The sequence below is a fragment of the Phocoena sinus genome, chromosome 20 (assembly GCF_008692025.1).
Source record: "Phocoena sinus isolate mPhoSin1 chromosome 20, mPhoSin1.pri, whole genome shotgun sequence".
NCBI lineage: Eukaryota > Metazoa > Chordata > Mammalia > Artiodactyla > Phocoenidae > Phocoena > Phocoena sinus.
Window position 1 is genome coordinate 28,744,532 of NC_045782.1, and position 12,766 is coordinate 28,757,297.

The following is a 12,766-nucleotide window of genomic DNA, read 5'->3' on the forward strand; positions in this document are numbered from 1 at the left end:
TACAGAGGAACTGCAGATACAGAGGGCCACCTATAAATTACACACAGATTTTTTACTGCATGGAGGGTTGGTGTCCCTAACCCCCACATTTTTCAAGGGTCAAAGCCTCATTATAGTCAGAGTCTACTAACCTGTGGAGAAAACATCAGGTTAGAAAGACTGGGAGAATTAATCTCCCGAGAGCAAAGCTGGAAAATCCTCCGAAACAATTAAAGTCTCTTTGGCATCAGGGAACCTAAGAGAGCAAAGGATTAGGACCCTCTCAGTGTGATGTGGTCAAAGAAATAACGGAAGGTGTTCTCAAGCCCTGGAACTATGGGGAGCTTCCGAGATGTACTGATTGTTTAATTTGTAGACTGATTTCTTCTTCAGCTTCAAACTGAGCAACTTGGTCTTCTCCACTCCATTCACTAAAAGTTACTAATGTGGCCAACACATATTATACTTGTTTTCTTGCCATTTCCCCCTACTGCATCAAAAGCAGAAAATGAGTGCATTTTTTCAAAGCTCACTAATGACTACTGACTATGAAAGTGCTCACCTCTGCTCTCTCTCCAGCTTTTTTCGGGGGGTTCCTTCTCCTCTCTTGTTCTCTAATTGAGGCAATTCTGCAAAGCCCAGTCCTTGACTGCTGTAGTTTTCAGCTTGCATGCTCTTTCCTCAAAAATTGATCCCACCTTCCTGATGCCAAATATGATGTGAATTCAACTATTCAACTAGGCCCGTTCTATAGCTTGCTTCCAAATCTTCATCTCATACCTTTATGTCTCAACCCCAGCAGAAATTTATAAATAATACTCATATCCTGGGCTGCTGATTAACTGAATGGCCTGTCATCTCTCCAATATAAACAGCCAGTAGTAGACTCCAGACAAATGTGAGTTACTGGTAACTAAATACTGCTGGGAATGGGAATGGCAGAGCATCTTCTGGACTAGACTTTCGGTAGACCACAACAAAAAGAGAGCCTCTGCTATCACAAACTATAATTGGAAGAGTCAGGGGGTGAGCTGCAAACTGGGAAACCAATTCTGTGATCTCTTCACAACCACAGCTGCATGACCTGGGCTTTTACTACTTAACCTCCTCAGTAATCACCATACCTTGCCTATACTTTCCCCTCCATTCCCGTTTACTCCTCACTTCCCAAAATACCTGTTGTTGGATTTACTTCTCCTCCAAGTAGCACAACCCCTTTAATATAGTAGCACGTTGGATTTTTAAAGTAGAGACTTCATCCTAAAAGTAAAGGCTTTTAACTCACACAGCCTTTCATTTACATAATTACATCACAAGCTCCCAGCTGACACACAGTTCCCCCCAACCTCAAATTTAAAAGATAGGAAAACAAAAAAGCCAAACAAAAAAATATGTTTTGGGAAAGAAGTTCTGATTTTAAAAGTAACCATTCAGCCTTTGGGAAAACTGAAGAGTACAAAGGAAAAAAATCACAACAAATTCTACATTTTATGGTGTTAAGTCTACCCGCCAGCTCCCCGCTGTGGTTTGTTCGTTTATTGCCATTTCCACCCCCACTCCTTTTTTTTTTTTTTTCCGGTACGCGGGCCTCTCACTGTTGTGGCCTCTCCCGTTGCGGAGCACAGGCTCAGCGACCATGGCTCACGGGCCCAGCCGCTCCGCGGCATGTGGGATCTTCCCGAACCGGGGCACGAACCTGCGTCCCCTGCATCGGCAGGCGGACTCCCAACCACCTTTTTTCCCCTTTGTTTTAAAAAAAAAATTATTGAAATATAGTTGATTTACAGTGTGGTGTTAAATCTTGAAGGCTTTAAAAATTAATAGTCATAAATGTCTATAGACACAAACATATTTTTAACTTTAAAGAAAATAATGAGGGACTTCCCTGGTGGTCCAGGGGCTAAGACTGCACTCTCCCAATTCAAGGGGCCCAGGTTCGATCCCTGGTCAGGGAACTAGATCCCACACGCCGCAACTAAGAGTTCGCATGCCACAACTAAAGATCTCGCACGCCGCAACTAAAAAAAAAGATTCCCCATGCTGCAACTAAGACCTGGCGCAGGCAAATAAATAAATATTAAAAAAAAAAAAAGAAAAGAGGGCTTCCCTGGTGGCGCAGTGGTTGAGAGTTCGCCTGCCGATGCAGGGGACACGGGTTCGTGCCCCGGTCCGGGAAGATCCCACATGCCGCGGAGCGGCTGGGCCCGTGAGCCATGGCCGCTGAGCCTGCGCGTCCGGAGCCTGTGCTCCGCAACGGGAGAGGCCACAACAGTGAGAGGACCGCGTACCGCAAAAAAAAAAAAAGATAGTAGTAGTTGCGAAAGACCACATGTTATATGGTTCTATTTATATGAAACAGGCAAATACATAGAGATAGAAAGCTGATTAGTGGGTTGGAGAAGATGGTGGAGCAGAATTTGGGAGGTGACTGCTCTTTTTAGGGTGATGAAAATGTTCTAAGATTTATTGTGGTGATGACTGCAAAACTCTGTGAACATACTAAAAAACACTGAAGGAAGGAAGGAAGGAAGGCAGATGGAAAATAAATACAGCTTTGGAAAAGCAAATTATCAGGGAAAGCATGAATGCAGTTCCCTGCCACATAAATCATACTGCTCCCTACATTTGAAGAAGTCAGGGGTCACCACTATCTAGTAATGAGAACTAGCAGAGTCTTACCATTTACCTGATAGAGGAGGGTCATTTCCCTGTCCCTCACTTCTCCTGGTCTTCACCCTTCTACTCACACTCTAGCGGTCCTTTGCCCCCAAAGTGCCAACTGGTTTTTCTCCACTTCAGTTAAAGGAATCTAACTCAATAAAACATAGCATAGACTGTATTCCAGAAACCTACATGTTGAGGAATAAGAGAGAGCCTTCAGGTCCTACAAAAGTAGGATGCGTTTATTCTCAAATTGCACTACTCCAATGATGACACCGCCCACAGGTCCCAAAGAGCTGGCCCATGCAGGGAACCTACATGTGTGGAAAAATAGAGGACTGATTATATGGAGGAGAGGCTGGTTTCTATTCATATGTGTATACCATAATCTACCTTCCCAGTGAGTGCTATTCCCTTCCAGCTTTTCAGGTTGTCTTTTGCTCCCAAAATTTTGAGGTTTCTCTACAGGAAGCCTCAGAATATTTAGTCTTTTTGCCTTTAATAGTAACACCTCAGCTTTATAACTCATAAGATTGGGCTCCAGGCAATCTGGCTCTTTCTTTTTTTAAAAAAATTAATTTATTTATTGGCTGTGTTGGGTCTTCACAGCTGCATGCGGGCTTTCTCTAGTTGAGGCGAGCGGGGGCTGCTCTTTGCTGCGGTGCACAGGCTTCTCACTGCAGTGGCTTCTCTTGCTGTGGAGCACAAGCTCTAGGCGCACGGGCTTCAGCAGTTGTGGCTCGTGGCCTTCAGTTGTTGTGGCTCGCGGGCTCTAGAGCACAGTCTCAGTAGTTGTGGCACAAGGGCTTAGTTGTTCCGTGGCACGTGGGATCTTCCTGGACCAGGGCACAAACCTGTGTCCCCTGCATTGGCAGGCAGATGCTTAACCACTGGGCCACCAGGGAAGCCCCAATCTGGCTCTTTCTAAAAAATCAAACCACCCTTTAAATGGGTGAACTGTATGGAATTGTATGGTATGTGAATTATACCTCAGTAAAGCTGTTTTCCCCCAGAATAAACTTAGACAGATAGATAGATAGATAGATATCTACTTTCAAGGGACAAAGATGACGAAAACTGAAGATGTCCACATCTTTCTATTGCAGTCTATTGTGACATATAATGTTCTCCCCACCTCCCATCCCCAAACAGTGCCCTAATTGTGACAAGAACTATGTTCCATGGGTGTCTACATTCCCCTCACGTGGCATGAAGCTCTGCACATAGTAAGTACCCCACGTACGTTGGCTGAGTTGAATGAAGTGGGTATCAAACTCAGGAGGCACTTTTAGAAACTTTCTTAACTTGCTATGAGCAGTGGTTGTAGGACTGAAATTCATGCACTGCCCTCTGAAATGACTACGTTTTTAAACTGAAGTATAGTTGCTTTACAATATTACATTAATTTCAGTTGTACAGCACAGTGATTCAGTACTTTTATAGATTATACTCCATTTAAGGTTATTAAAAAATAGTGGCTATATTCCCCCTGTGCCATACAATTTATCCTTGTTGCTTATTTATTTTATACATAGTAGTTTGTATCTCTTAATCCCCTACCCCTATCTTGCTCCTCCCTCCTTCCCTCTCCCACTGGTAATCACTAGTTTGTTCTCTATATCTGTGAGTTTGCTTCTTTTTTGTTATATTCACTAGTTTGTTGTATTTTTTAGATTTCACATGTAAATGATAACATAGAGTATTTGTCTTTTTTTTTTGCGGTACGCGGGCCTCTCACTGTTGTGGCCTCTACCATTGCAGAGCACAGGCTCAGCGGCCATGGCTCACGGGCCCAGCCACTCCGCAGCATGTGGGATCTTCCTGAACCAGGGCATGAACCCGTGTCCCCTGCATCGGCAGGTGGACTCTCAACCACTGCGCCACCAGGGAAGCCCAGAGTATTTGTCTTTATCTGACTTACTTCACTAACCATAATATGCTCTAGGTCGAGACTTCCCTGGCAGTCCAGTGGTTATTTTTGTTATTGTTGTTGTTGTTATTAATGTTTATTTATTTATTTGGCTGCATCAGGGCTTAGTTGCGGCACTCGGGATCTTCGTTGTGGCATGTGGGATGGATCTTTCATTGCAGTGTGCCGGCTCAGTTGCCCCGCGGCATGTGGCATCTTAGTTCCCTGACCAGGGATCGAACCCACATCCCCTGCATTGGAAGGCAGATTTTTAACCACTGGACCACCAGGGAAGTCCTGGTCCAGTGGTTAAGACTTCGCCTTCTAATGCAGGGGATGCGGGTTCAATCCCTGGTCAGGGAGCTAAGATCCCACATGCCTTGTGGCCAAAAAACCAAAACATAAAACAGAAGCAATATTGTAACAAATTCAATAAAGACTTTAAAAATGGTCCCATCAAAAATTTTAAAAAAGATTATAAACTTTAAAAAAATGCTCTAGGTCTATCCATGTTGTTGCAAATGGCAGAAATGCATTCTTTTTTATGGCTGGTTAATATTCCATTGTGTATGTATATCTATATATCTTCTTTATCCATTCATATGCTGATGGACACTTAGGTTGCTTCTATATATTAGCTATTGTATTAAACAATGCTGTTATGAACAACGGGGTGCATGTCATCTTTTTGAATTAGTGCTTTCATTTTTTTCGGCTATATACTCAGGAGTGGAATTGCTGGATCATGTGGTAGTTCCATTTTTAATTTTTTTGGGACCCTTCATACTGTTTTCCAGTGGTTGCACCAACTTACATTCCCACCAACAGTGTACAAGGATTCCCTTTTCTCCACATCCTCCTTTGTTATTTGTGGTCTTTTTGATGATAGCCATTCCGACAGGTATGAAAATCGTTGTGGTTTTGATCTGCATTTCTCTGATGATTAGCAGTGTTGAGTATATTTTCACATGCCTGTTGGCCATCTGTATATCTTCTTTGGAAAAATATCTATTCATGTCTTCTGCCCATTTTTAAATTGGGGTTTTTTTTTGATATTGAGTTGTATGAGCTGTTTGCATATTTTGGATATTAACCTCTTATCGGTCATATCATTTGTAAATATTTTCTCCCATTCATTAGGTTGTCTTTTTGTTTTGTCGATGGTTTCCTTTGCTGTGCAAAAGTTTGTAAGCTTAGTTAGGTCCCATTTGCTTATTTTTGCTTTTGTTTCTTTTGCCTTAGGAGACATCTTAAAAAATATCAGTACAATTTTTTTTTAAAGCATTTATTTATTTATATTTGGTTGTGCTGGGTCTTAGTTGTGGCTCACAGGCTCCTTAGTTGTGGCATGCGAACTCTTAGTTGTGGCATGCATGTGGGATCTAGTTCCCTGACCAGGGATTGAACCCAGGCCCCCCACATTGGGAGCACAGAGTCTTAACCACTGTGCCACCAGGGAAGTCCCTCACTTATGATACATGCCAAAGAGTGTTCTGCTTATGTTCTTTTGTAGGAGCTTTATGGTTTCAGGTCTGAAATGACAATTTTGAATGGATCAGCCTTAGGTTCTGAAATGGTTGTTTTTAAAAGGGGGGATTAAAAAAGCACACATATTGAGTTGTTTCCATACTCTAGCAAAGTTAAACATCTATTCCCAGTAGTACAAGAGACTCCACCACAACTCAGAGAAAAAGTCTCTACAGACTGCAGCCTCTCTATTTTGTGCGTGTGTGTGAAGTTTTTTACATCAGGCCATGAGCCAACACCTGCCTCAATCACTGGAGCCTAAAGTCACTTCTTTATCACTGCTTATCCATGGAGCCAAGGGGACTGATTATAAACAGGGTGAAAAGAAGCCACCGGCACGACTAAGACAGCAGTATAACCCTGGTAAAATCATTTTGGAGTTGTACCAGAGATTGACCTGGTTTCCGTCCGTCAGTTTTAGGACACAATAACACCCGCGTGTGACCCTGAGCACAGTCTAGACTGTGCCTGTATTACTGCCTCACTTTTTCTCTGCCTGGCATTCAGAGCTACTTCACCTACTAGACTGCAGGCCTCTAGAGCAGGGTTTTTCTTTGTTTTTTTCAGTAGTAATGATTTTGTGTATTCCATTCTATCTTTTTATTTTTTTATTATTTTTTTAAACATCTTTATTGGTATAATGCAGGGCTTTTCTTGTTTGTTTCTTTTAAAATAGTTGGAATATGGGAGTTCCCTGGCAGTCCAGTGGTTAAGACTCCGTGCTTCCACTGCAGGGGCCTGGGTTCGATCCCTGGTTGGGGAACTAAGATCCCACAAGCCACACGGCGTGACCAGAAAAAAAAAAAGTCAAAATAACACAACATATAATTACTACATATATTACTTTACCCATTAACTTCATACTCTCTTTAAAAACTTACAGGAGGGCTTCCCTGGTGGCGCAGTGGTTGAGAGTCCGCCTGCCGATGCAGGGGACAGGGGTTCGTGCCCCGGTCCGGGAGGATCCCACATGCTGCAGAGCGGCTGGGCCCGTGAGCCATGGCCGCTGAGCCTGCGCGTCCAGAGCCTGTGCTCCGCAGTGGGAGAGGCCACAACAGTGAGAGGCCCACGTACCGCAAAAAAAAAAAAAAAAAAAAAAAAAAAAAAAAAAAACTTACAGGAAACATAATTTTATTATTATTATTTTTTTTTTTTTGCAGTACGTGGGCCTCTCACTGTCGTGGCCTAGACCGTTGTGGAGCACAGGCTCCGGATGCGCAGACTCAGCGGCCATGGCTCACGGGCCCAGCCGCTCTGCGGCATGTGGGATCTTCCCGGACCAGGGCACGAACCCGTGTCCCCTGCATCGGCAGGCGGACTCCCAACCACTGTACCACCAGGGAAGCCCTAGGAAACATAATTTTAAATTTCTGCATGACAGTCCATCTTATGACTGGATTGTAATTCATATAATCATTCCCCTTATTACTGGACATTTAGGTTGGTTCAATTTTTCACTACTGTAAATAATTCTGGGCTCTGGATAGAGATGGTACATTGAACATCTATAAATTTCACTCCCTTCCAAAACCCCACAAAAACTTCGGAAAAGAAATTTTTAAAAGGCAACAACTTTCAAGGATGGAGAGGACAGAAGGGACATGAGCAACATATTTTTGACAGTTATAAATGAGAAATGACTGAACTAGACCAGGGACCCCCAAATCTTAAGCCAGTTCTGGGGAAAGCTGAAAACTAACCCAACTGACACTGCAGAGTACTCAAAAAACTCCAGATTTAACAGTGCCAGAACCTCTAGAACCAGGTGAAATGAGAGAATACTAAGAAACCAGGCTGATGGAAAGCTGTCTCAGAAGAGATGCCCAAACCCCTCTCTCCCCATGCTGCTGGATAACCGGCCCACCCTGGCACTATCTAGAGTGGTGAGAAAGACAGGAAGGTACAACTGAGGTCCTCTGGAGAAGACCTGAAGCTCAGGTAAAAGTTTAAACAGTTACTGAAAAGAGGATGTACATATGCATTCCAAAGGCTAAATGCTGAGACTTCCTCCCTCTCATCCTCCATTTGGTTTCCAGAACACTGGCAACCAAGCCTTTACCTTCCAGGATACTGAAAGATTCCTCTGAGTAATGTGAACACCCTAGAACAAAGTCCCAAAGATGTTGACATGGGCTTCCTCTACAAAGGTGTAGGGAGATCATTGCAGGGAAGCAGAAAGACCGTACAGCCTCACCTTGGCCAGCTCCCTAATTGTTAACATGAGGAGACAACCATAATAGCAGCTCAACCAAACAACCAAAAGAAGACAATATGGAGGAGACAGACGATGCAAAAGGAAGAAAACTAAAAAAGAAAATAAAACACAATCATTAAAATCTTCAGAGATATAAAAAGATTTTGCATCTGAAAAATAAGTACAAGAAGTTATACAAAGCAGAAACTAAGAACAACAAAAAAAGAGGTCTTAAAGATATGATTGTAGAAATAAAAAACGGAATACATGGGTTCAGCAAAAAAGATGAATAGATGGAAAATAGATTTTTTTTTCCTAATTAGAGGACCATTGTAGGAGTTCTAATAACCAAATATGGAGAGTTCTAGAAAAATTAAAAACAAAGGGGAGGGGACTTCCCTGGTGGCACAGTGGTTACAAATCCGCCTGCCAGTGCAGGAGATTCGGGTTCGAGCCGTGGTCTGGGAAAATCCCACATGCTGTGGAACAACTAAGCCCATGTGCCACAACTACTGAGGCTGTGCTCTAGAACCCACGAGCCACAACTACTGAGCCTGCATGCCACAACTACTGAAGCCCACGCACCTAGAGCCTGTGCTCCACAATGAGAAGCCACTGCAATGAGAAGCCTGCACACCGCAACGAAGAGTACCCCCCACTCGCTGCAACTAGAGAAAGCCCGTGCACAGCAATGAAGACCCAATGCAGCCAAAAATAAATAAATAAATTAATTAATTAAATTAAATAACTATGATAAAAACCAACGGGAGGAAATCACCAATGAAATAATTCAAGACAATTTCTCAACATGGAAGACTTTCTGGTCGAAAGGGTCCTCATCAAGTGCCCCATACAATGAATGGCTATAAGATACACATCATTAGGAAATTACAAAAAATGAAAATAAAGAGATAATTCTTCAACTTTTCTGAAAATGAAAAGATCAGTCACATATGTCATGTAAACAGTATAAGGAATTAGAAAGTCTTCTCAGTAGCTTCTAGAGGCTATAAGTCAAAAAAGTGATGTCTTTGAAATCATGAAGAAAAATTTAACTCCAACCTAGAATCTGATACCCATTTAAACAATTACACCTATGCAGCAATCTGAAAGAACAACGGGTTTAGGTAGAAGAAAAATAGAAGTAGACAGATCTCCAGAAGAAAAAAAAAAACCCTGCATTTAAACTAATAAGACTACCTGATATGATTTACCCTATGGAAAAACCAGAGGCTACTGGAAAGTGTGGGAAGAATTAGGAATAGGTAAAAGAAAAGTAACCAAATGAAAAAAGGTAAAATTAAACAGAGGGGGAGAATTCCCTGGTGGTCCAGTGGTTAGGATTCCACACTTCCACTGCAGGGGACACAGGTTCAATCCCTGGTGGGGGAACTAAGATCCCGCATGCTGCACTGCATGGCCAAAAAAAAAAAACCACCAAAAGGGGAAAAAAACTAACCAGAGGAAAAATAAAATTAAAGGAAACAATGACATTCAATGACAATGCTCTGCTGTGAATAATGTTTGCCTAAGAATAATATGAACACTGAATACTGATTTAACCAAGTGATTTAACCAAATGGTTTTTAAACTAAATTAGGAAAAATAGAGAAGAAATGGTGGTGCAAGAGAGCTAAATCTTCATTTACATTATCAAAAATAGGCAATGTCAAAAATGGATGCATTAAAGGATAATATTTTAGATATTATTTAAATATCTAATTAGATATTATCTAAATATCTAGATATTTCTGGTTTAGAAACACAGAGGTTCATAAATTTCAGAAGAATCAAATTTTAGTTGTTTTTAGAGTGGAAAGTGTCTCCCTCCGAAGGGGACCTGCAGAACAGGAAGAAGTAGGCAAAGAACTTAGTTTAGAAACATAAAAGGACTATTTGATTTTCTAAATGAAGTATATGTGTTATTTGGATACAAATTTTAAAAACATGCTGCAAAATATCTGTACTTTGTGTCTCTCATGTTCAGTTTTAAACGAAGGCCCCAGAACAGCACTCAGGTAACTATCTTTATCAGGTGAGTACTTAAACTCAGAAGCCAATTGAGGGATATTTTTATATTGCTGAGGGTCAGGAAGTGGCCAAGTACAGATGGAAAAGGATTTGTTCTAAAAGAGAAGCAGCAGGAACTGCTTTTACAAGACAGGTGAACATGATTGTGAAGATCACTAGACATCCTCAGAATAGCTAAATCTGGAAACTAGGAAGAACCAGAACATACCATACCCTGAAACTGAAACCCAAGCAATCAGCAGCACATACAGGAATAGCAGTTGTTTGCAAATATACTCTAGTTTACAGCAATCGATTCTCAAAGACACTAGTAGGGGGCCTTTAAAAATACCCACATCCAATCCAGATGAAACATTCAGTATATAATAAATGAGAGACAAACCTACTAAAACGGTTCAAAAGTCCCAAATTCAGGTAGCTACTTAAGAGAAGAACATCCTGGTTATTTCAATGCCCTCAAGAACCTAGTTTTCAAATTGAAACTAAGCCAATCAGAAACATAAAAACTCATACAAATTTTCCCTCAGAACACTACCTCTAACGTGCCAGAAACTCCCCAACAAGAATAGGAACCTATGATGTGAAACTTCCTTTTAACAAACAAAAGAACCAGGGGAGAGCGCGAACGCAGTCCCCCACTACCACAAATTATGCAGTCGAGTTTCCCACATTTGGGGAAATCGCAGGGGTCAGCACATCCGGAGTGCAATGGATAAGCCTCGCCCTGGGAAAACCACCTTCGTGATCATGGTGTCTCCCCTGCCAGGTAAGTATGAGTTGCTAGTATTCGCTGGTACCTCACCCTCAGATTCAAATCACTCTAAAGAGAGGGTCACTTTTCTCATGCATTTTACAACCCAACCCCCACTGCTGGAATACAGTTTCCAAACCTTAATTACCATGCAGCAATATTTTGTATATCTAGATATTGCCAAATCTTAGGAAATACAATGCCTAGTGTAAGAATTACCGGCAGTCACTGCTCTTATCTACATGTTCCACACCCCTTTTGCTGATCTCATTCACAGCGTCCTTTTCCTGGTATAGTTAGTGGAATGAAAAAGGCAAAGACGCTCTACGGATATAAAGGTAACAAATTCGTTCCTTCCTTCAAGGGCTTGGAGCTAATGACGTCGCTGTGATTCTGGCGCAGTTCAGCAAGCCGATATTCACGTAACAGAAAGAGCAAGTCTGAAAAGATGAAATTTGGCAAAAGTACATTAAAAAATTCAGTCCAGGAAGTGCTAAAAATAGGCTGTCAGTTCAAAGCTTCAAGCAAAAGTACAAAATATGCTCTTTCAAATATGCCACATATGATCACCCTCACTTGCAAGAGCAGTTACACAAACACTAATTCTAAACCAAGTAAGTGGAAAACTCACAAAACGCTCCCTCCTACAGCAGGTATTTGGATAAGCCGTAGGGGGTCTGTTCAGCTGGAGTGTGATGACCCTCACCGTTAGAAATCACTTTTGTGATCAAGATGTCTCCTCTCCTAAGCAAGACTAAGTTGTGTTTCGATTTATCCTTAAACCCTGTTGTGCCCAACATTACAAGCACAGGGTCATTCGTTTGCTTTTTCATGGGTGTCTGAAATCCAAAACAAGACTACTGAAGAATCAATCGATCCTACAAGAAACTCTGGGGACTTCCCTGGTTGCACAGTGGTTGGGAACCCGCCTGCCAATGCAGGGGACAAGGGTTTGATCCCTGGTCCAGGAAGATCCCACGTGCTGCGAAGCAACTAAGCCTGTGCACCACAACTACTGAGCCTGTGCTCTAGAGCCCCTGAGCCCACGTGCCACAACTGCTGAGCCCGCAGCCACAACTACTGAAACCCGCACACCTAGAGCCCGTGCTCCGCAACAAGAGAAGCCACCACAGTGAGAAGAAGCACGTGCACCGCAATGAAGAGTAGCTCCTGCTCGCCGCAACTAGAGAAAGCCCACACACAGCAACGAAGACCCAACGCAGCCAAAAATAAATTAATAAAATAAATTAAAAAAAAATAAGAAACTCCTGGGCCTTCCTACACTATATTAGCCACTTCAAAAAGAGCAAATCCCGTCTCAGGTAGTGGTTAATGTATCACATATTCCACGTCCACATAATCAATATTATCATTCTTCTTAATCCTCTCCTTCCTGCGTCAGTGTATATTAGAATTGGAGTTTCCAAGTTTAACTGTTCTTCAGTTGTCTCTCCAAAATCACACTAGAACCACCCTACTTCCCAAGTCTTTTTATCTTACAGAAGGACTCTTCTGGTATTCTCTCCTCCACCAAAATAAATTAACCAGAGTTTTATATCTTTTTTTTTTTTCCACCTGCGCCACACAGCTTTTGCAGGATCTTAGTTCCTCCACCAGGGGTGGATCCTGGGCCCACTGCAGTGAAAGCACTGGGTCCTAACCACTGGACCACCAGGGAATTCCCAAGTTTTGTATCTTTAAAACAGAAAGAAAT

At 42.2% G+C, this 12,766-nt stretch overlaps 1 non-coding gene across 1 annotated transcript; it reads right to left on the minus strand.

Annotated features, from left to right (window-relative positions):
- Positions 1-10,911: 10,911 nt before the first annotated feature.
- LOC116746483 lies at positions 10,912-11,075 on the minus strand. The gene has a single exon (XR_004347740.1). It is a non-coding gene; the product is annotated as a U1 spliceosomal RNA (small nuclear RNA).
- Between the last annotated feature and the right edge of the window lie 1,691 nt (positions 11,076-12,766).